The sequence below is a fragment of the Rhipicephalus sanguineus genome, unplaced genomic scaffold, assembly GCF_013339695.2.
Source record: "Rhipicephalus sanguineus isolate Rsan-2018 unplaced genomic scaffold, BIME_Rsan_1.4 Seq216, whole genome shotgun sequence".
Classification (NCBI taxonomy): domain Eukaryota; kingdom Metazoa; phylum Arthropoda; class Arachnida; order Ixodida; family Ixodidae; genus Rhipicephalus; species Rhipicephalus sanguineus.
Window position 1 is genome coordinate 242,212 of NW_023614789.1, and position 23,935 is coordinate 266,146.

The 23,935-nt window shown below is 47.9% G+C and overlaps 1 pseudogene; it reads right to left on the reverse strand.

The window, feature by feature from the left end:
- The window catches only part of LOC119376742 (fasciclin-1-like), a 62,939-nt pseudogene extending 46,533 nt beyond the window's left edge, over positions 1-16,406 (reverse strand).
- Between the last annotated feature and the right edge of the window lie 7,529 nt (positions 16,407-23,935).

Below are 23,935 nucleotides of genomic sequence, written 5' to 3' on the forward strand. Positions count from 1 at the left end.
AAACGTATAAAAAACGGCCCCATCCTATGCTTCATCAGTCTGCTCTGCGCCGGAGAAGAGATCCACGCTGGGCAACTCCCGGGACGCAACGCAGCCACCCAGCACCCCCGGTCATCGTGGAGCCGCATCTCGCCAGCTTCGACGGTCGCTCATGAACGGCGCCGGTGTTGAAGGACTCTGCTGCGCCCGGTTACGTATGTCAATAGCTTGAACTTAGTGGACTGCGAACTCTAATTATTGGTTCAGCTCTTGCTGTTTGGTCATCCATCCGATATTGCTCATTGTCGCTACATATTCAACTTTCATGCATACTGCACTTATTCGCAATAATTGTGGAATGTATAACTAATTCACCTTTGTTTTCAAGATAACTGTTCGGTTATGTGGAAATATCTTTATCTTTCTTTAAACACATTATTAAAGCTTGTTGTTATTTGATTGGAGAAGGCCCTTGACTTTTTCATACCGGCGATTGGCGCAAGCCATACATCAGAGGCCCAACCCCCATGCCACATCTTGGGAGAAGCTTGTGCTTCGGCCCCGAGTCGTGACAGTGTTTTTCCCCCTTTTTTAATGTAAATGGAACTCTGCCTAGGTAATATTTTACGTATTTTTTTTCTTTTCGTTGCTGTGACTTTACCGTATACTATCACCTGTGAAAAGGAGTAGCCGGCGCTAGACAAAAGTGCCAAAAATATCATGAATACTATCTAATAAACAAAAAGCGAGGTAAATGTATAACTAGGGCTGCTTGATTACACCGAGAGAGCAAACATGAGACTCTGTTATAGACCCTTGAAGAACCAGTCTTGAGTGGTTCTTATTGAAATTTCTAACCTAATTTAACTTGCACAGTAGTTATGGACGCTCTCTAACAGTTATAACTGGGGGGCTTGCATTGAGCCACTATAGACATACGAAACTGTTTGCTGTGCATCGTTTACAGGCACGCGCTTATTCGATTTTTTTTTTTCGCGAACGTTTGCTGCAGAAAGAATGGAGTGTTTTGCTTGGTTGTCCAGCGAGTTCAAAGCATGACTACTGCTCGACCACATCAAACTTCGATCGTGACGTACGACAGTGAACTTGAGAGAGGGTTAGCAGTCGGTCGTAGGCTCGGTGTGCCTTGGCCCAACAATCATTAAAAAGGTTATCTACTGACTTCGACAGACTGGTGCCAATCACGCCGACTGTTCATGATGGTGGCGCTTAAAGTTCGTTTATATAGCTAAGCTTTGCCGAGTTTCTTTGCAGCTACAAGCGACAACGCCGCCATAGATGTGGACTCAGTCTTGTGCAACTTCGTTCGTTGAAACAGCTGATCGGGAATGTCACTCAACAATCAGACGCAATTACTGACACTTTTCCGAGAAATCCCGACACAAGTTAAAAAGCATACGCACAACACGATGTCTGACGTCGTGAAGCGGCACAAGTGGCGTGACGCATCGACTCAGCGCAGAGGAAGAACGGGATAATTATGAAGAGGGGGACGACTGCGGGGCACACGGCGCACGGGGTCGCACTCGCATGCGATTAGAATTCCCGTCGTCCGATTGAGCTTCGTGCACGAGGAAACACGCAGAGCTAGTCACGAAAAGCAGGCTGCCCGTTAAGAGGGATGGTCGGGACCGCGCCTATTCAATAAAACATTTGCACCGGCAGCGCGAAGACGCGCGCTGTCGTTCGCTGGTCGTCTCGTAGTAGGAGTATGCGTTCCGAAGTATGCGTAGCAGCAGTATGCCGCTGTCATGCTTGTTAATTCCCCTGACCTATGCACCAGTGCTGTAGCGATATTTACATGACACTCCGGCAGATTTAACAGCCGTCAGCAAAAGCTCCTTTCCGGCGTCAGCCGACGCCTCACAGGGAATCTGCGGTGCAGGCCACCCTGTCACTGCTGCCACTTTGAAACAATTTTTTTTTTTACGCCATACATTCCCGTTGATGGGTTCTAGCTCTCGGGTGAAGTACTTCGCAGATGTAACGGAGGCCAGCAGTTTTCTATAACAACCATCTGCTTTTTCATGAGCGCTTGCAGAAAATCTATGGAAATGAAGAGTTATTCATCCTCCACTCGATTCTCTTCGCGAAGTATTCGCTCTACGAGTTCAAAATGGTGCCATCTCCACGTCACCATTTGTTTCATAAGGTTCCTTGCAGAATGTGTCCACAGATTTACCTGCACTTGCCAGTAGTTTCTATAGGGCTAGCACAGGTGCTGCTGGCACGGTTTCGTGCTATAAGCCTAGCGCGTTCTGCTCCCGGGCACGAGGTTGTTATTTCAATTTTCGGCGATGTATGCTACATTCCGACGGAGGCAGAACGCAAATATTCCACGCTTTGTACATGTTCATGTGTGTGCTTATTGTGCACGTGGACATACCTGTATGCGTGAGTGACGGCTTTCGCTAAGTATACCTAAGACAATTTAATATCGCTTTTCTGACCCGTCTTTGCTGCGACAGAGTGTGTGAAAAGACTACAGCACAGCACGCTGTAACGTGCACCATACACGCTTGATTACGAGGCACCGGATAAGGGAACACGCTAACAACGTAAAAAATGGCAAAGACGGGTTTCTGGCACAACACTGCGCGTCTTGTAAATGTTCACCCCTTTTTGAGCGCACAGTCACCGAGTATAAACACAGGAATGATCGCACCCGAATGATTGTTGAGGCTGCGCAGATGGCAAGCGAGCATGACATGTGTGTTAGTAAGCCATCCGTAGCCTTCTCTGACAAGGAATTAAGTTTCCTAGGAAGCACTGGCGCACGCACGCACTGACCGGTTTTGCATTATTTCATGCTTTTGTTTTGTTTTGTTTGTTTTTGATTGGGCAGTCGCAGCTTTAATTATGGAACTGCGTAATGATATCGCGACAAACACACTTCACTGTACACGAAACGGCGCTCCGGGGCGCATTCGAAGACAGCCAGCCTACTCAACTGTAATCAGCAGTTAAAGCGCATGGTCTTTCCCTGAAGCGTCCGTTCCTTTGTGCCGTGCACTGTGCCAACCTGTGGTGGCATGGGCGGCCTGTGGTCCCTTCTTGCCGTCCAAGAAAGGCGCCCTCCCTCCGGTGTGATCCGGAGAAGGAGGGGATCCCGGGTCGATGAGGCGTCCTTGGCCTCACGAGCGCGTCCGCTTCGTTCTGGCGAGGCCGCGCCAGTTGAGGCAATCCGGCACACCGGCCCCCAACGCATGCCGCCACTCGACCACGCTCTGGCCAGCGGGTCGCTACACGCCGTCGTAATGATGCGATGCTAAACACCTATGCAGGCGTCGCCAGTATGTAACTGGCACGTTCGGTCTTCTATTCGACTTTAACTAATACCAGTCATCTCAAAAATGGGAAAACATTTGAGAGAGTACGGTGAGTCTTCTATACGAAGCAAGAGGAAAATCTGTAAGTAGAAGACATTCGAGTCGACGACTTTAGATACTGCGGCAAGCAGCCGAAGTGAATGGCAGCGATAGTAGTGACCAGAAGAGTGTCGCATCGCGTATACAAAAATTTGCTAACATATTCACGAAAGAATCCTTACGTTAGAACTTTTCGCAGGAGCAGAGGACAGCCAATCCTGATGACTGACATATTGTTAGCGAAGACAGCCGACAAATCAGAGACAGCGCTCACTGAGTGCTTTTGTGAACTCGACCTTCTACCTCTCCGTGAAGCTGAGCGCTATATGCGCCACGACAAGGTTGTTTACAAGCGTAACGGTGGTCCGTTAAACGTCTCCCGGTGTCTCGTCTAATGGCGACCGGTGAAGGAACTTCAGGGCACGTGTCCACTGAGGCCGCTACTCATCGAAGGTCCGCTGGGTTGTAAAAGTATAGCCAGCCCTGCTCGCTTCGCTTTGGATGTTCGGTTTGATCACTTGAGCGGTACGTATCTACTGCTTCGCGCTCCGTTGGACCAAAAGATGGTCTTTGTGCCACTTTTGACGCAGGTGTGGCTTGTACAAGGCATTTCGTTATTTGAAGGAACACGTTTTTGAAAACTGCAAGAAACAGAAAACTCGAGGGAAAGTACAAGCTAACTGTGTAATAAGTTTACAATTACCTGTAAACAGACACTGGGTAATGAATAACTAAAGAGCCTGTAATCACGCGGCGTTTCATTGGTCGTATACTCTTCGTTTTACTGACAATTATATTACTCACAGCCTGTCATTGCGATGAATGTATTATCATATATGAGATAGACATAAAGGTTATGTGGAAAGCAGGGACGTTAACGGGAAGATTAATATCCAAATTGCTACCCTGCACAAGGGGAGACAGAAAGGTAAGGAAGGAAATAATGAGATAGACAGAGGTTGAAAAAAAGAACAAGAAAAAAACCCACACACAACACGTGCGCGCAGGCTCACTGAAACACCGGAGTGCCATAGTCGTTCAATGGGTCCGGATGATCGTAGGAATTTCACCAGCACCTTCGTCGCTGTCTTATTAAGCGCTCCAACGTTCTGACGTTCCAAGACTGATTGCTCGGAAAGCGGCTGGTCCCACACTGAACCGTTGTCTACCGGATACAGTCACCATGTGTCATGCACGCCCGCGCCCTCATTGTCCCCCTCGCCGCCAGCAGCCACGCGCTGCTAGTATCACGTTTCATTCGACAAACACTGTACTTAGGTCACTGTTATAAGCAGTCGGGTAAAATGCACTGCAGGTACCCGAGAAACACAGTCCTGTATGGTTACAACATCGCGGGCGCTGACGTACCCCACGTATTCCCTCCGAGGAATTTGAAGAGTTGTGACTCGTGAGATTGTCGTCAGGCGCTTCTTCAGACCGGCCACATGGGGACTCCAGCGCAGGTCTCGATCGATGATGACTCCTCAGAATATCATATATGGATTGTCATACATAATGGTTGACTGAATTCCGCTATCGAAATCATGAGTAGGAAAAGTATCTCCAGTAATAGTAGCAGTAGTAAATCTGGTACTTAATAATACAACGAACTGATCATTGGCCACAAGCTTAATAAAAAGGGGTATAAGATCATAGTGGAAGGTATAAAACACAGGTAGTCTTTTGCTTTGGTTTTGTGTCACTGCGCGCTAAAATAATTGCTGCGAGTGTGTGAGGCCATTTAAATTACTGATGACGCCCTAGTACGTTTTGGAAGAGGCGCGTACAAATCAGGGGCCGAAGTTCAGAAAACTTCACTTTGGTAAGTGCGTTTTCCCATTGGTCAGCCGGTACCGCTAATGATATATTGTCTCGCATCTTGATTGGCTGAAACATTCTCTTGCGAAATTGTTTAGCTTAAGAAGTTATGAACACGGTCCTAGAGTTCCAAAATGTAGGAAGTCTACATAAAGCAGCGACACCGTGTAAATTCACGTAAAGCAACACGCTATTGACATGTTACCTGCAATTAGTACAATTAGTACAATTCTTCATCGTGCGCGTAATGCTAAGCGATGCCTGACAGGTTATTCGTAAAGAAAAAAAAAACGATCTGCATTCAGCGAGTGAATGAAGTTTCTTGAGCTTCAATTTTCATGTCTCATTTTTCGCCGCAAATATTAAGTTTGGCCATTGATAAAACCAGTCAAATGGTGGCGCAGAAACAAAGACACAAAGCGCATGACTTCAGAAAGCAGCAAAGAGCAGACTGAATGAACTGAGTAAAACGTAAATAGAAAGGCTGTTGAAAATTAAAGTTATGGCGACTGCAGCGAATGCGTTACAACCACCGTCACCGAGTAGAGCTCGTAAATATGGAAAGCACGCGTAAAAATTGGCGTCGAGTCAAATAGCGCAGTCGCAGCAGCCAGCTACTCGTGTTTGATTATAACGAAGGAACTAAGCGAGCCGCTTTCGTTGCGCAATTGTTATCCCTGCATCCATACCGTATACATAAGGCCTTCGCTTCATTATTAAACGTTGTTGAAAGTCAGCGCTGTGTCAGTGTTCTTTCCCAGTCATTGACTGTTCCGTTGTCCTTACATATATTATGTCATCCCAGAAGAGAATGGCAACTTGCCTTGGTATGATTGGATCCGAAGGTCGCCGGATCGAATACCGGCCGCGACGGCCGCAATTCGATGGAGGCGAAATGCTAGTGGCCCGCGTACACTCAGATTTCGGTGCGCGTTAAAGAATCCCAGGTGGTCGACATTTGCGGAACCATCCACTATACGGCGTCCCTTACAATCATATCGTGATTTTGGGACGTAGAAACCCAACAATTATTATGATATGAATGGCAAAAAGGGGAAAAGAAGATATTTGTCCAAGAAAAGATAAAACACAGCGAAGCCTACCTTAACTTTTACGTATACCTTGAGTCTCTGTACACTCAGCTTCAAGCGGAGACCTAGAAAAATGAGATTGTGAGGGATTATGAGTGTCGACAGCCAAAACAAAGTGCGCCTTAATGTCATCCGTGGGCCTGCTGCGCTTTGGGTTTACCACAAAGGGGCTCTGACAGTCCGACTAGCGCGGCGCGATTTCTTGTTTCTTTCCTTATTGTGTGGCTTGCATGGCTCAGCAGAACGTCTCTTCGGCCCATGGATTCTCTGTAATCCATGTTCGCGCGTCTCGCAGAATCTTGAGGCCCCTTTCAGCGAAAGTACGGCCTCCTTATCTAGTAGAGAGAGTAGCGAATCACTTGCTGCCTGAAATATCCAATAGCAAACATTCAGGCTGCTCGAGTATTCTGTCTCGCCGGTCATGTGACCAATTGGACATTCCGTCTAGTCATACATTCGGTCTGTCTGTGCGTTCATGTTCCATTGCTGCGCGTATAAAAAAAGAAGGAACAGTGAAACATGTCGATGCGTCGTTTGCCCGTTGCCTGCAGCACGACTGTTTCGGTCGCCATATTTACTAAACATACCGTAAATGAGCAAATGGTTTCCTGCACTCCTTCCTTGCATTCACGTTCACACAGAAGGCATAAAATGTTGCTGCCAATCAGATGGAGTGGATAAAACCTACTTCGGTGAGCTATAAGTTCCTTGTAGGTCACTCTGCGCCGTATCGTGTTTTTGCTTGTGTGTGTTCTTGCTGTCCGCAGACCCGTAATTGAACATGCGTTAATTGTAAATGTGCAAACTATTCTATGTTTAATTAGGGCTTCGTGTTGTCGGAGTTTATTTTTCGTGAAATTCAGAGGGTGTTTATCGAAGTTTATTTTATGGAGGAAATTCGGCTTTTATCGGAGTTTATTTTTCGTAAATACCCAATTCTGCGAAATTAGGAGTTAAATTTTACATCGTTCTCAATACTCCAATATCTTATATGAAATGATATCTGAACACGAAAACATCAGAACGCAGGAAGCGAATTTTAGTTGTCTGGAAGATTTGAACGCTCAACCCATAAACACAAACACAAATACTTGAATAAAAACCCTACGTTTGTGCGTATCACAATCTTGAAACTTGTTGTAATAGACGCAAGCGTACTTTACGGGGTCCGCATAATCGACGTCGTCTGAAGCGCTCCAGTGCCTCCAGGGGACCGTATATCAAAATCTCTTCTCGCGCTCCCGGTGGCTCTGCATACGCACGTTGACGTCTCTCGCTCCGTGCGCTACAGCCATTTGGTAAATGTGCGATGGATGTGGTCTACGAGGTACTGTTGACGTGAGGTAAACTTTGTATCGGTCAAACCGGTCGATGTATCAGTGACTGTTTAGAACATGCCTTTTCGATAAAAGCGTGACAGAGTCATGTTGACCGTTACAAGCGGAGTTTATTGGATAAATCCAAATTTGTCAAAAATTTTACCAATTTTTACCAACATTTTTTAGAGAATGTACAAACGCTTTTCTCAGCCTCCTCCCATTTGCTCCTTTCACCAAATGGGCTTAATAACCCTGAATTCCTAGTTGCCGGACGTGTAGTTGCGCTACGCGGGCTGTTCATATTACTGCTTCCCTACGAACACCAATGTTTTCCTCTAACAGCGGATGGCAGCCTTTACACAACCTTGAAGGCCGTCTCCACCAATCACCGCTTCCTAAACTATACGTTTTACGGCACCGTACACGGATGCCATAGAATGTCAGACATCCTTGTGGCGACTAAGCAGTGAACATGAAGTGCCAGCAAAGGCTTCCAATTATATTCCGAGGGGCATGCAGAAAGTCTGTGCGCAGCAAAGGCTTCCAATTATATTCGAGGGGCATGCAGGTCTGTGCGAGACAAGTTGACAGTGTGTTTTAGACAAGCATTTTCACACATGGCGACAAGGAAACGTACAACGCCGTCTTGGACAGGTAGAGTAACATCATCAAATTAAAGGTGAACCCTTTCTAAATACATAAATCCTACGGCTTAGTTTGTAGATATCGCGACCGTATCAGAGTCTCCCATGTCGTTTCAGAGGGAGCTGGCAGACACCACAAGGAGACACCAGCCTGTGACTCTCATACAGCGCGCAGAAGCCACTTCCTTGTGGTGTGTGCGCCAACGAGCGAGAGTACCTGTGTGTGTTGCGGCGGAAGACGACGACGGAGGAACCTGATGCACGCGTAAGAGAGGTGTGCAGGGGAGCAGAAGTGGAGGAAATTACAGGGGGTGTTGGCCGTTCGACGCAGTCAAGTGGCCGGACCCGAGTGTCGAACCACTGAGTCGCGGTCCACGAGTTGAGGCTACGGGCTTCGCGTGGCCGCTAACTTCCTCCGCCTTCGAACTCTTCGCATCCACAAGACTCAAGCTGCCTCGGAAGTCTTCGGGAGCCAGTGCCAACCTCTCCGAAGCTCTCCTCGCACCGCTCAGTACATCGCCACGTCACTGTGCCTCATCACCACGCCTCGCTCAAGTCGATGGACAGTCAAGTGGGTGAGCCTGTGCCAGCCCAGAGTAGATGACTTTCCTGCCGTAAGGGACGCTCATTAGCTATCTCTTGGTTTTTCTGTTTGCATAGTTTGTTTTTTTCCTGTGTGTATAAAGTGGCGTTTCTAAAACTGCAAGCAGCCTCGTCGGTTTGGTGGAACCGTCTGCGTTCCCAACCGCAATATGAGAACCACACCGTTCCCATTACACTCCTTTTCCTTTCTCGTACGCGCGTCGGCACTGCTGTATCGAACCACGAATGATCTGAAACTAGGAGGACTGGCGTGTGTTGTACTAAAGATCCCGAGCAGAATGGGAGGCGCGCGTGGTGAGAGGAAGGAAGGAAACAGAAAGGCAGGGAGGTTAACCACAAAAGTGTCCGGTTGGCTACCCTGCATTGGAGGCAACTTCGTTTGCCATCAGGGCTCTCAAGACGCGATGCAACTTTACTGTGCCGCATGTGGTTGGGCGTGGCATTTACGAATGCGTATTCGTGTCTCATTGGAATGGCCAGCAGTGCGGCATGCAACATTTGCGCCTGCGAGGAGACGCTTGAACACATTCTATGCCACTGCCCATCATACCAAGCTCAACGACGTAGTATGGAAGTCAAGCTCCGTCACCTGGACTCAAGACCGCTGACAGAAAAGAAGATCTTGGGACCTTGGCCTACGGTCTCGCATACGCGCAAGGCCACGAAAGCCCTCTTGTGCTTCTTGAGGACCACCGGACTTCACGAGCGCCTGTGAACTAACAGCGCGAGTTCGTGTTGTGTAGTTCATCCATCCCTTTCTTACTCTTCTTCTTTCTTCTTTACCCTTTCTTTTCTATTATTCCCCTTCCCCCACCCCAAGTGCAGGGTAGCCAACCGAGCCAAAGCTTGGTTAACCTCCCTGCCTTTCCTCTTCGTATCTCTCTCCATCGAAGTATGGCAGCTGCGTTAGGAATCGAACGCACACTCCTTCGATGCTGAACTCACGAATACATATACCGCGGTAGCTTTGTGGCCATGACCGCTAAGGGAAGAAGCGGTGAACGCGAAACTATTCGTTATAATAGTCAGGCGCGAATGCGCAACGCAATCTGCGAGCAATATCAAATACTTATTTATATAGCGCAAGGGTGTATCGCGATAAGGCGTTCGATTGTTGCGACAGTACTTTCACAATATGCTCGCAATGTTGCACTAATAATATTACCTCCGGAACCGAAATGACCAACAACACGTGTTCATTTTTTTTTTTTTTTTTTACTTCGCGACTATGAGAGCACCGTATGTAGTTCTCGAAATAAGGTGCCACTGTGACCGGAATGGCGCTGTCGGTGTGACGCGAGAGCGCGCGCCGCTAACCGTGCGACGACGTTGCGAAAACGCACAAACAGGATGTCTTCACATCTCATGATGGTGGCGCATGCTGGTTTCGCCCTTTGCCAAGGGACAAGTGTGGCACCTCTTGAGGCATACGAGAAGAGGAAACGAATGAATAAAAATGGATGAGATAGAAGCCCCAGTTGAATGCCGCCGTATGCGGTCAGTCTTTTCGGACTTCTTCGCACATAAGAGAAATAATTTCAAAAAGAACAAAAAATACTGAAAGCAAGGTGCATTTGGCGCATTTAGCCTACGCCTATTCCTTAATCGCTCCTACCTCCTCTCATAATTGTATTATTACTTTGCTTCTTTCATGCCGTTTCCAAGATCCTTGCTACATTCACGCCATCTTTTCAAGAAAAATAGCATGTGGGTGTTTTGACGTAGGCAATAAATATTAACATATTCAACGCCAACGAAATGTTTCCATAGCAATGTTTCTGCCGAAACGGAGCGTTTATTCGAAGTATCTAAGAAGAAAGGCGACCGCCGCTGCGGTGTATGTTACGGTCTTGAACCCAAGACCCGAATGTAAACAAACATGCAGACGTCAAAAGCTACAGAAAGGTCATGAATGTCGGAGAGGTTCTTCTAGATCAACACGTCGTTAGGCTGCCGGTGGTGCTTTGACGAAGCATTTGTTGATGCGAGGACAGAACGCAAGAAGTTTCGCATTGCGTGCGTATAGTTCGCGTATGCCTCACAACTGTTTTCTGATTAGTTGTTCCTCCCGTCCTGCATGACTCAACGTTCACTCTGCTATACGTATACCCATGCTTCGGTCAAGGCCGGCGCTGTTAAACTTGCTCTTGGCGTTCATTTTCACTACACAGCGCGGTAGCTCAAGCGCTGTATGGCGTTCTACTGCTGGCATTAAAGTCGCGGGTTGGATTGCCAGCCGCGTCACTTTCTGTGACGCTGTGCCAGCTTCAGCACAACGTCAAGGTAAATCGTGCCGCTTCATAAGCAGAAGAATGAGTTGTATTTCTCAATGTTAACTGCGCTTATCATTGATAACCACGCGATCGATATTTATAAAATCCTATATTAATCGGCTTATTACTCAAAACAATTAACGCTAATCGTTAGCTCATACCCTTTTTTGGTGAATACTTCTTCAATGTATTTACGTGTTCTGATACTTTTACTCGCCTACCCGAACTCCTTCTTTCTATGCATGCTTTAACACTTTCATAATAACTGATAGCATAATCCCCACATATGCACAGTTAGGCGTGAATGCGTAGTAACCTTCGTGTGCTAGGAAGTTTGAGATAATTTGTGCCTCAAGTGAGAACGCCTGCTTCCAAATTTAGTTTGAAACGCCTATTTGCACGGTCAACCAAACAAACAGAAAACGAGAACGTGTATCCTCAAGGAGTGGGCGTTTGTTTGGGACGATAGCGATTTATAATGTTGGCCTTTAACTCATTTTTGTTCGTTTCATTTTCGATGCGCACACGTAATGAGCCACCACTGGCTTTAGACAGTCGGGCGCCGACGGCATTAGCACACAGCTCACCTACGCCAGGCTGGCTGCGGGCGTGTGGCTCTGCCGTTCGCATAATTGCGCGGAATGAGTGCCAAGATTTACGACAGCCATCTCATAACACATGCTCGCTACGGAGGTTTAAAAACAAATGAACGTAGCAGCTCATAGCACTTCTTGTAGTATCCTCGTTTATCTCTGTGCGGAATAGATGATAACGACTTGTATGCTTGGAACTAATGCCCGGAATTGATACCCAACGAGGCGACATCTCCACTGCATTCGTGACTGTTCAAAATACGTTTTATTTGCATACCATTTACGCATACTAGTTTCCACCACCGAATAGGTGCTACGTGAAGCCTGTGTTTCACTACATAACAGTGTTGAGCGCCATACTACTCACGTTACAGATTTATCGAGATAATAATCTGGACTTTTTGCTTGTTTTCTTCGATAAATGGAAACTTGGCGAAATTAAGATACCCGCGAGACACTAAGACACATTTAAAGTTATAGTTATTATGGTAAACTAGCTACAGTGGCTGTTCTTATCGTTGCTGGAAACTAAGCTAATCTGAACGGCCGGGTGCTGCAACACATGCCACTATTGCATATTTGTTTAACCTTCAAGACTTCACTATTTAACGATGCTAGCCCACCATTCGTATTCACTCTTGGCAAGCGATTCTATATAGAAGGCTGACATTTACCAATAAATACAGTTTAAAAAAATACACAAATTTAGAATAGTTCAGGCGCATTTCAGTTGATTCTATGGTCTGCTTACACTGCGAGGTTCGTAGACGCAGGCATGAAAATGCAGTTGCTGAATGTGTTAGTTTTTTGTGTCCCGTGTCGTTGTCATATTTTTAGAGTATGACGATATCATATACTATCTGGAAGTTTAACACTCTATACATGTACGCTTCTTATCAGTCAGAAATGATTAGAGAGGCTATACCTGCCATTTCGTGAAGTTAATGGAAAGGGAGAGGATTTATAACGGTATCTTCTAGTTGAGAAATATTGAAGGAATAGAATACCGATTTCTACCTGCCTATTATATAAAGACATTAAACTAAATAAAGAAGAGCAGCAAGGTGCACACTATTTACGCGCTTCCTTCTCAGCGGCGTTTACGCCTACGAAGGCTGCAATGGAAAGCAATCAGAAAACGATTTACGCGATTTCTTCGGCCAAATGCTTGCCACCTCCTTCAGATGCTCGCCGCAAACGCAAGCAGCGCAAGGTGACCGGCTGGCGCACGAAGGGATGTCCGGCTCCTTGTGTTGCAAGCTCTCTGCGTGCCGACGCTGATGGCGTGGCCGCGCGTTGAATATTCGTCGCTGCCACAAGGCATAGCTAATGGCGGCTGCTACGGTATGCATTGCGCAACGCTGTTACGTCACAGCAGAATCGCCGTGTGCCTGTTCAACGGGTAGGAGAATCCTAAAGAAGATCGATAGATTTTTTTTTTATTTGTTGTTGTTTAGCCGAGTAGTGACGCACGCAAGGGGACAATGCCCCGAGCGAGAATATGTAATTGCAACGACGACAGAAGATGACCATCCTCAAAAAAGACACCGAGGTTACTCTTATGGGGGTGTCTCTGGTAAGAACTATTCGCCACTGGTTCGAATCAGAACACTGTCTCTTTGAGGGCTGAGTACAAAAATGTGCGCCGAGCTTTGGATGCACGCAAAGGTCAGCAAACTCACACGTGAATTGACTCACTCAGATTTTTTTAGATATTGAGTCCGAGTGAGCGCTGCTGAGTATTTTGGGGATTTCGAGTCTGAATGATCCGCACTGAGTGAAACTTCGGTAAGCCTGAGCGAGCCCGGCTGAGCAGAATATTGTTGAGCCTGAGTTCAGGTAAGCTGCCTAAGCAAGAAATATGGTTTGTGAAGGAGTATGAATGAGTTCCGCTTACGATGTCGACCTATGTGGGTACATTGTCGAAATTATTCTGCAGTCCTCCATTTAGACGACTGTCGTGGCCTCTGCTTTGTTCTATGGCGTTAAACACAATAAAATGATGTCATTGATTGCTGACACTCAAAGGAAGAAGAATTTTAGAGTGTAAATAAACAGCATTATGCGAAGTACAGCGGAACGCTCAACAGGTTTAGAGCCACAAATGAACGAGCCAAGTGCAACTGCAGTGATGTGATTTTCTTTGGTCAATATGAAAACATGAAAACGCTAGAGTAAATGCCCCATTTCTCACGTGAGCAGGTCTAAGGAATATTTCCTAACGTTGTTTTATTCACATTGATTACGCACAATTTCCGGAACTCCACTTTCGAGAAATTGAATTATAAGTTAGTGAAAATATTGAATAGGATAATTCCACACATAGGTTGCTACAAAACTGGAAATACGCATGGCGCAGAATTTAAACGTAATCTACAGAAGCAAGCAGCGCACGTTAGCAGTTGAACGAAACAAAGAGAAATAATTGCTATTAACTGAGACAAAATTCATTATTATTATTGTATGCCGGAAATAGTTGTATATTGTCGCGCCAAATCGGTAAATGAAACAAGTTAGTGTCGAATTATCAGCTGTGCTAAGAACACGTACCTGATACTTCGGTACTCCGCAGTGCCTCGTGACTAGTTCGCACACTGCTACAGGCTCGGTGATAAACGCTAGTTGTCAATGCGTAAAATGGATATGATTGTGAAAAATCAATATCTCCATTGACCATAGCTTAGCCGACTACGATTGAATGTACACAAGAGCAAAGCCAGTTCCTATGAACGCAATGTAACAGGCTGTAGAACAAATTGTAGTAGCTCCTGAAGCCAGAATAGTAAATAAACTGACTTGAAAACAGGGCGTCGACGGGAGCTGAACTGTGGCCGCAGTAGCTAACCATAGCGCAAAATACGTTGCCACACCCACCTTATAACATGGCGACAGGCGCCCTATGGCACTGAAGCCCAAACACACTACTGCTTATAATCACACATTGTGTATGTCCGTAGAGAAGGGCAACCTTTCAAGGTTTTTTTCTTTTTTTTTTTCAGTATTGACGTTGATGTTATACTTGTACGCACTGAAGTTTGCGTTAAGGAAAAGGGAGGGGGAGGGGGGAAGACAAGCGACGATGGTTTTTCCCAGGAAAATAAGTTTGCGCGCTAGTTCCTGGTCGTTGCTTGCCTGCACAGGATGCCCACATTTCTCCGTCGTTTCTATTATGGGCGAATGCTCATGAGAACCTGCCAGCGACAAACGATGAAACCATGTTGTTGCTCGACTTTGTCGTGTCTCGCTGACAAGCGACGGTTTATCTCTCTGCCAAGAATTGAAGATGCGAAAAAGAAATTCCTTACAGTAAAAAAACGCGCCCAAAACAAGCTACACGCCGTCACGTCGAGAGGGCGAGGGACTTCCGCAGACGTGCGGCGTCAATGAAGGCACGTGCCGCGCTCCACGAGAACCTGTTTGCATGCATAGGCACGAGCTTATGCCTCGTAAATAAGGAAAGAAAATGCGACTACCGGTACACAACGACCGTTTCTGACGACAGGCAGTCAATTTCGACGCAAGCAGCAACGCCCTTCCACCATGACGGTTCGAGAACCACTTGTGTGGACAACACCGTGACTCATGCGCCTGGAACGGCTCGCGAGTCTTCGCGGTTTTCTGCGTCGTCAATGCCTTTTGAACACTATATGCCCACCAGAAAGTGTCTCCACATTTTGCCGGCACTAACGGGCACGTCCATCGCATGCTGAGCTGTTTGTACTTTGTTTCGCATGCTTGTACTTTCTTTTGGCCTCCCCCCGATGCTTCTTGTGCTGCAAGATTGAGAACAAAATATATTCGTCCGTGCGTCACGCTAAAATCCGAGACGCTACCGTGGAAGTGCTTGTGGAGGGAATCCGCAACGGTCGCGGATTAGCCCCGCGCGGAGCGATTCTCCGGCGAAAGGGCCCGTAGCCCCGCCCCATGGCGAATGCTACCGTGACCACCGTATCACGCAACGTACGTTTCGGCAGCGGCGTGTGCCACAAGAGGAAGGAATCTTCAGGGCGCTCATCTTTGAGATATTCACCCAAACTTTCAGAACGCTCTGCATTCTGACTCAGTAGATGCGTTCGAACGGACCTCGCATCGTACAGGGCCGGCACTGCAAGGGTCTTGTTCCACGGGACGTGGTCCTTCGAGAAGGTCGGGATAAGCAGCCAGCTTGAGAAGCCCCGGCCCCACCCCATGGTGCGAGTGTGTCGCGCACACTGTGACGGCGGCGTCCGTGCCGGCGGCGTTTCTCCAAGGAGCCGTCGACCCGAAGAGCTTCTTCCGGCCCTGCCGAGGGTTCCTCCTTTGTGCGGCCAATTGCGCTCCCCATTCACGGCTCGCTCACTGGGGCCAGCTCGGCAGCGTTCGTTCGAGCCGGCACGGAAAGACCGGAATGGGCGGCGCTGCCGGACGCGCGCACGGGCCGCTGCGGCGGTTTCGATCGACCGGCGCCATGACGGCTCGCCCATGCATGGGGTCCACAGAACATGGCGCCAAACTGGTCGCGCGCGCGCACCGCCACGGGGACCGAAGCAACCGGTCTACTCACCGAGGACAGCTCGCCGTCGTTGCGTATGGCATCCAGCACGTTCTCGGCCGCTCCTAGCGCGGCGACGACGGCGAGGAGCAGCGCGGAGCACACGGCCATCGGCGGCGTCATCATGGTCGTGGCACGGGGACACAGCGCGGAACGACGCCGGCCGAGACGAGCCTAGCGCATTGTTCACCGCAAGCGGCGCTGCCTCTGCCGGAGAGGGAGGGAGGGGGCTAAGGGGTACGAGGGGGGGAAGGCTTTCGTGGCGTCCAGCTGACGTCATCCCCCCGCCAAGCACCGGTTTTGCCCGCGCGATCGCAACAAAGCCACCGCGGGGCGCCCCACCGCTCGACCACGCTCTGGGCGGCGCCCACCGGCTGCTGCTGCACCGTCATCGCGCACCGGTGTGTGACCCCCCTTCCCCACGAACCGACAACAAAACTACAATGGACCCACCTACAAGAAACCTGGCCGCGCATTGTAGACTCTTCGCGAAAGAGTCTCTGCTTTGCATAGGCACTGACCTCCTCTCCCTCGCACGAATAACTGGGACATTGCATTACACTTGGTGCAAGTCTCCGCTTGTCTTACAAACAACCGCTACCAATGATATGGGTTGCATTGGATCCACTTAAACATCCCTCCGAACGGAACAACTTCGTTTTGCGACGGGGCTGACCTCCTCTCCCTGGCAGTGCGGGCAGGGGCAAATGCATTAGGATTAGCTTTTATAGGAACCCGGGCCGCTTAAAGCGGGCCCCGTGCGGTGGCGCGAGACGCCTTCACGGCCACTGTACGCTGCTGCGACCGGCAACTGCGAAACCCGCCGGGTAAAAGGTACCCGCGTTGCGTGAATCCTCCCGCTGTGTCAGAGCAAGTCGCGACTGCGCGCCGACTGCGCATCTGCGGGTTCGAGTGGCGGTGCGAGCGAAGAGTTTTTGAACGATAATTGATCTGCGTGCGTGGCCAGGTGCGCCGACAGCGCTTACCACTGGGGACTCGGGTTTCGCACTGATTGGACAGAGGGAACGTGAGCACGCATGTAGCGCCAATTTTTCTGAGGTGTTTGTTTGCAGCCGTTGAAATACAGTATGTGGTTGGTAGACCCACGATAACAGTTCTCACGAATTGCGTGCGTGGCTATTGACCCTGCTGGTTTATACTTGAATCAATGCGCTTGCGAGGTTGACGTACGAAATGCAGTGATTGAATAGGGACGAAGCGCCCCACGTATACTTTAGCGTCAGGACTTGGGTAGGGTGGTCATTTTGACGTTAGGTTGTTTGAATGATAATCCGAGCTGATAGAGTGTTAATGCGGGCTTCGGAAGAACAGCGCCAAGACGGGACATAGAAAGAAGCGACCAGACCACGCGCTAACAAACGAGTTTTATTTCGCCGTAGCGGAATATACCCTCGGAAAAACAAGAAAAAAATTATGAGGAGAGCACTCTTAGCGGCACGAACAAAGCAGGTTACGGAAGCCATGCTCACGGATGCGTCATTTCGCTTGTGGATCACGTGGGCCTCGAAAATCCCTATGGTGCATTGGTTCTTGCATCTTTTTAGAACTCTTGTTTGGTCTTGTTTGGTTCCGAGGGTATATATTCCGCTACGGCGAAATAAAACTCGTTGTTGTTTCCAGCGTGGTCCTGTCGCTGCTTTCTGTGTCCGGTCTTAGCGTTATTTTTCCGAAGTCCACCTTTTTTGAAGGCAGATATACATAAGAACACTCGCACTGTATACACCCTTCATCTTTCTACGTGAACCCTTGCTATTGCGCTATTTCCTGGCTATTTACACAACTTTTCGGGAACTTGACATCACAGTCATTCTCCATTGTTGCTGTGGAAGGGTTGAGGTGTCATTGTCGTTCTCAAAGAACTCACTATTTATGAATGTTATCGTGTGGACACTTTCAACCATACGTCTACCATGTTCAGTACGGCGTTTTAGCGAATACGTAAATACGTTGTCATTCTACAGCATTTATTATGGTAAAGCCATTTGTGTAACACGAGGGTGTGGCGTTTCATAAACTTAACTTTTATCCAGTCCCTAAAGCGGATAATGTACAGCCATTGTATTCCACATGTTGTAACGTACGGGGCAGAAACATCGAGGATAACAAATAAATTTGCGAAGAAAATAAGGACCACGCAGCGTGTGATGGAACGAAAAATGACACTGAGAGATAGGAAGAAAGCATAGTGGACCAGAATAAATAAAGGTAGCTGATATTCAAAGCACGTATAGGGTATTTTTGCGACGGGGTTCCAAGCACCGGTGTGGCTCTGTGGTAGAATACTCGATTGCCAAGCAGGGGCCTGGGTTCGAATCCCTGGATATTTTTCTCTCATTGTGCGCGATAGCGGGTACGGACACCAGCGGCGACGGACAACTACGCCACCAAATCGTCTGTTGTTTTCATCTCACAACAGCTTTCGCTCTAAAAAAGTGGGCATAGGCGGGTCACGTACTGCGTACGACAGATAACAGACGGTCAGTGTGAACGACGAGAATGGGATGCCAAAAATGGAAAACGCAGACGAGGTCCGAAGAAACCCGCCACGGTGGTCTAGTGGTTATGGTGCTCGACTGCTGACCCGAAGGTCGCGGAATCGAATCCCGGCCGCGGCGGCCGCATTTTCGATGGAGGCGGCAATGATTGAGGCCCGTGTACTCAGATTTAGGTGCACCTTAAAGAACCCCAGGTGGTCGAAACTTTCGGAGCCCTCCACTACGGCGTCCCTCATAATCAGATCGTGGTTTGGGACGTTAAACCCCAACAATTATTATATAGAGGCCCGAAGAAATCAAGGGTGATGAAATTTGTTTGCAGGAATGAAATGGAACCGCCTCGCCCAAGACAGGATTTGGATAGGCCCTTGTCCTGCAGTATACAAGGAACAGGCTGCTCCTGATGGTGGTGGTGGTGATGATGATGATATATTCTCATTGTATCTCCAGCTTTCATGGCAGCCACTGAAGCTTTCATAGTAGCGTCGGTATAGTCTTGGTTTGACCGTTAAGGTTACCGTAAGGAATTGTTCTAGCGGTAAGCATCCAGACGTGATACACGGTCGGATGTTTCTAGCTGTAAATCTCCGCAAGATGCTGTTTTGCGAAGATAATTCACTTGCGAGACTAGAGAACGCCGAAGTCTGTTTAACAAGATCAACTAAAAACAGCGGCACGCTTAAAGGAAGATAAATTATTGGCAGTAGCACTGATACTCTTTTTGATTTTTGCATTCGGTCTGTATAAAAGCCAGCTAAAGCTTTGCAAGAAGGCAGCTTAAAGAAGAGCGGGACCAGTTGTCCATGCCGGGTGTTGACGACGGCCGGAGTGAGCTTTCCTATACCACGCCTCATGTGTTCGCAGTGTGTGCAACCAGGGTTGCCAGTCGTCCCCTACCTATTCAACAAGTTCAATGCCCACGGGTGCGGACAAAGAAACGCTCGCCCTCTTCGGGCGAGGCAGCCAAGGAATTGCTCAATTGCCTGAGTCTATTCAGCGCTCTGTACAAGAGAGATGAGACGGCCATTATAGGAAAGATAGCTCCCATAAGGTCCACGTGGCTTCTCGGAGTGCGGAAAATCTTGGAGGTGAGAAAACATTTAAGAAAATACATCCTGATGCGCAATGTTAAGGGTTCGTGTTCAGGAAGCGAATCTTACGGAAGTTGCAACCGTGCTGAGAGTGACTGCCACGGGGGCTATCAAACAGATCGGCTGTCTAAGTGGCAGGGGCTCGCAAGCCGCTGAAAAAGAAAATAAAAAAGCTCGCTCACGTTACAGGTTTCTCGAGGCTGAACCTGGTCACCAAGGGCTGTAACACCGCCGCCAGTGTCCGCTATACGAAAGTAACTGAATAAGTGGAATATGGGGGTAATAAGAACCGCTGAATCAAGGTGAACGGTCTTGAAGCCACTTTAATAGCTTCGTGCGAAATTGTGATTCCGATTTACAGGCAGAGGTGGCGCAAGGAGAGAGCGGGGCGGCCGTCGCGCCCTCCCTTCCCCCCCCCCCCCCCCCACCCCTAAGTAAAAGTTCTGGCGCTGACCCTGTTTACAGAACAGGGGCGTAGCCAGGAATTGTTTCCGGGCTGGTGCATGGGGGGGGGGGGGGGGGGTGATCAACCTTATGTGTGTTCGAGCGTGCGTTTGTACGTGTGGTGTATATATACGCATGCAAAACTAAAAATCCCCCCCCCCCCGATGCCACCCCTCTTTTGGGAACACCCTAAAACTGTCGAGCTTAAGGACGACTACATTATTGTCCAGGGTAATCGTACAGATCCCGTCGAGAATATGGTGTTACGCGTAATTTTGATCCAACCATATATAGTGACGTGTTCTTATGGGCTGAGCTCGCACGGCCCACTTGCACTACCGAGGCTTTGCAACGTACTACGGTTTCTTTGCTTGATTTCTTTACTTTTACCTATGTCTAGAACCTAAGCCATGTGCGCAATAAGCAGTTCTAATTAAACGTTCCATTGAACCTTTTATGTTTGAGTCGCCTATTAGAGACACTATAGTTATCCCGCTGTTCACATTTTCTCTCGTTTTTCAACGCACGCCCTGTTTTTCTTCTGTGCTCTTTATTACCGCATTTTTTTCCGCTTTTCCCTGCCCCTAATTCAGGGTAGCAAAAACAGAGAAGTTTCTCTTCCGTTTAACCTTCCTGTTGTTCCCGTCAACTGTCTTCCGTCTTTTTTATAATTACCCGAAAATACTCATGCATGCATAGTACTTGCAAAACGCAACCATAAACACAGCGAGGTGGTCGGACATCTTGAAAGTATATTTTTGTAGATTGCACTCCTTCGTCGCTATCTCAACCAGAAGAAACTACGATGACTAAATGTGACTGAAATCCAGATAACTCGTTCTAATATAAATGAGCAGGCATCTGAGTAGTGCAGTGATCTCTTTAGAAAACACGAAACAATATTTGATGAAATCTTGCGGGAAACACGCGTATACAGCGCGCGCACATGTCCATGCCTTCGTGCCTATGTGTAAATAGTGCAAATAATTATTTAACGTGTTTCTTTGCATAATAATGCATATGGGAGTGCGCATCGAAAGCAAGGGACAGACACATAAGCAAAACAGCCACAAGCGCTGTACTGCAACTGCCGGTTTACTGCTGGAGAAAAGGATACGTATTTTCACGCGCATTGCGTGGAACGCTAATACAGCCGCCATAATTCGTTATAAATGGCCACCTTGCCTTCCAGTAGGTCTCATCGAAGGGATAACTTCCTTCGTTTACCTATAGGCGAAGGTAAGACATCTCACGGTTATTCAAGTAAAGTGCGTTGGGGGCTATAGTTGGCGTGATAGAACGGTACGCGCTCTCTATCTATCTAAATGCGCTCGTCAGTGTACTATTTCTTCTTGTGTTCCGTCAATCGCGCAGTCTTTACCGTTCATGGTTATTCGCAGTTTGTTGATTCTTAAAACTGGAACATTATTTACATCTTCCTCCAAGATGTAAATAATCAGCACGCCAGCAAGCCGAAGATGCCACCAAGGTCCAAGGACTTCGAGCCGTCACCTGTGGCACCGCCATCGCCATCATCATCGACGGAGGGTGGAACGGGACAGGGGTTAATACCCTCTTCCTTCCCAGTCTCGCCCGAAGGAAAACTGCCAGATCAGTTTTAAATAAAGTTTATTAATTCATTTCATACCCCCCACTTTGGCTGCTTCCCTCTTGATCAAACTGTCCAGTTCAGAACACCGCACAAGAGAGGCGTCGGATTTAGTTAAAATTGAGGCAGTCTGGCGCAGAGTAACGATGTGCTTTTAGAATGGGAACGTCGCATAAGAGACTACCTAACAGATTAGCGCTCTTGCAGCGTTTCTCGTGCTTTTTCTGTCCAAATGCTAGCTATCTACTGACTGGAGCTCAACGGCGAACCACTCATGACACGCGAGTGAACTTTAACACTATCTGAATGTCGTCATGTCATTGTCGTGGTGTGCGGGATCCGCATGTTCGCGTCCAACCATTGGTGTGATTATAAGTTTGAATGTTGCTGTGTGCGTGCGTGCGTTTGAGCGTATGCATGCATGTGTGCATAGGCTTATACGCACAGGGGCGGGATGCAGGGGGGGCGCCACCCTAGTCACCGAAAGGGGGGAGAGCAAGATCTATCCCATATTCTTACTCATTCGGACCTGTCCCGTCATTGTTTAATAGCAGGGTGATGACCACGCAGGTTTTTGACAAAATGGCCCCTGACGTTGCATTCCAAGAACTGTTGACTCCCCACTTTCCTGGAAAACCAGGTACTAAAGTCAGGATATTGTGAGAAGCACGTCATCGCTTCATTGTCGTTTTTTCATCCAATGGGAAGCATGTTGACCAGGGGGAAGGGGATACTTTGCCCCCAGTAAATGCTTGCGCGTGTGCGCCAAGTGCATGCAAGTATCATTGCCTTGGTAAGCCCAGTACAGTGTCCGACAATGTAGTAGATAATAAAAGTTAAATTTAGCAAAACTAAATCCACGCTCCGGGTCTCCCGTTGCATCTATGGTCACAGGTCGCCAATTCCCGAAAGAGGCAGCAGTGATTTTTGAAGCTAAATATATTGACTACGAAGCAACGAGTTGTGAACCTCCCGGCTGCCATGGCGCTTCGCCTGTCAGGTGGCTTGACGCGTTCCCACGGTATTGCGCGTCGTCGCGCTTTGTCGCTTGGTACGCGATATCCTTCCTGAGAGCGTCAGAGCGTGCAGAGTGACACGCGATCTTGGCTGAGTCGCGCGGTCCTGTTTTCAACGAACCATAAATGCGTCTCCTTCTTTCTGTTTTGTACCTGTCACTACGACAACAAAGCCGGTGATGCCAAAAGACCGGAGGGCCGATCATTGTTGACTCCCGGTAGCCGAGCCTAAAGTCCCTAGATTTTTTTCACTTCGTAGCCGAGCCGTAAAACGGTTAAGTTTACGTGCTCGATTAGAGCACTAGTTTCTCCTAATGTTGTGATTGTTGCATCAAAGAATGTCACTCCCCATTGCACCCTACCCTTGTTTAAAAAGAAATTCTGGACTACGGCGGTGGTAAGACTTTCGTTTTTCCCTTCTCAGGAACCATTATCATAATCTTTGCACGCTTTATTTTTTGCTGTTTCCCGGTATGACGCACTTTTGATAAGAACCTGCGCATGCTACAGAAAAGCCAACCAAAAGTGATACCTTCCGTAAGTGTTCTAGTCCCCCTCCCCGGCCTCTGTCTTCAACAAACATGCTTCAAGAACACGATACGTTACTTCCTGAGAACTGGATCTACATTTGAACCTGTGAAAAAATATTTGCAGATAACAAAGAAGGTTAAATTATTAGTTTCAAATCGCTGCTTAGAACCACCGCTCCGAATGAGTCATTGTGGTATAACAATCCGAGCGTAATTTCGCCCGTCCAGGTACTTTCTGTGCAAGAAAATTACATAAGGCACTAAAAAGACGCCGGACTCAAATCTCATTGATTTGACAATATAGTTTCCGTTCCTTCCTTGCTGATTGCAGTTTCCGTTTATGTGCATCTGTTTAAGTGTTTGCGGTTCTTATGTTGTCAAGTTAGTGCCTTTTCTGCTAGTAAACTGAAGCCTTCTCACTGCTTTGCCAAAGTATATGACATCACGGAGATATAACGTAGAAATTTGAGTAGTGTTACCACCAATCTC